Source organism: Schistocerca serialis, chromosome 3 (genome assembly GCF_023864345.2).
Source record: "Schistocerca serialis cubense isolate TAMUIC-IGC-003099 chromosome 3, iqSchSeri2.2, whole genome shotgun sequence".
In the NCBI taxonomy this organism is placed as follows: domain Eukaryota; kingdom Metazoa; phylum Arthropoda; class Insecta; order Orthoptera; family Acrididae; genus Schistocerca; species Schistocerca serialis.
In genome coordinates this window covers 150,152,904-150,154,072 of record NC_064640.1, presented here as the reverse complement: position 1 = coordinate 150,154,072, position 1,169 = coordinate 150,152,904, and the positions used below count along the sequence as shown (strand labels likewise).

General features: G+C 46.2%; 1 pseudogene; it reads right to left on the bottom strand.

Annotated features, from left to right (window-relative positions):
• Positions 1-743: 743 nt before the first annotated feature.
• LOC126471798 (5S ribosomal RNA) lies at positions 744-862 on the bottom strand (annotated as a pseudogene).
• Positions 863-1,169: the final 307 nt, after the last annotated feature.

Here is a 1,169-nt window from a genome sequence, read left to right as displayed (position 1 = left end):
TATGGGCGCGATAATTTTGTTACAAGATTTCCTACTGGGAGAATCAGAGACGAGGTCACAGATTGGCTTGCAGTTTTTGCCGGACCTGCGCCACAAAGGGGTGGAGGGCTCAAGTTTTTACTCATTCTGGCTGAGACCTTACGAGTCAGATGTATTTTCTGGTTAGAGACTCCCTGTGAGCGGATTGACGCAGAAGAGCAGATGGCACGCAGCGCACCAGAGTCCAACACAGCCAAGAATTTCGTCTCACCTCGACTCAAATGTTTTATGCATGTGTCTCAGTGATATGGCGGGTGAGTAACTCGTGCTAGATGATAGGCGCGTTTTTGCAGAATAATTAATCGTTCACTTACGAAGTGACCACTTGGCCACCACATTGTTATTTGGGGTTTCATTCTTTCTATATTTTCTCACAAACCCACCGATGCAATCATCACAGTTGACTTAGTACCACATTTAAATTCAGTTAGAACAGATCGGTGCATTTATTATCAAATCGGTCAGTATCCTTCTAGAGCAACTCTTGCTCCTCCTTCTCTCCGTCCGAACAGGCCTCGGAAGGCCCAATGAAACCGACCGGCCGCCGTGTCATCCTCAACCTATAGGAGTCACTACATGCGGATATGGAGAGGAATAATGTCAGTACACTGCTCTCACCACCGTTGTCAGTTTCCGTGACCAGAGCCGCTACTTCTCAATCAAGTAACTACTCAAATAGCCTCACAAGGGCTTTGCACCCCACTTGCCAACAGCGCTCGGCAGACCCGGGCGGTCACCCATTCAAGTGCTAGCCAAGCTCGACAGTGCTTAACTTCGGTGATTTGACGGGAACCGGTGTTACCACTGCGGCAAGGCCGTTGGCCCAGAGCAACACCGCTCGTTTCTTTTCCTATGAGCTACAGCAATGGTGTTTTCGACTTTAGTATCCGCGCAAATTTTCTCCATGTAAGATATTGTTTAATTATTTTTTCTTGCATATCATTCACGATCTATGATCAATAAATTTCTAAGGGTTCAGAATCCTTGTCTCAGTAGTCTATAGTCCCCATTACTCCTCATTCAATGATTAATATTTATCAACCCCACACATATATGGTTCACATGTCACGGCCATCCTTCCTTCCGTTTTCTTACGCATGTATCATTTCCATACATCTGGACCGTAGTGG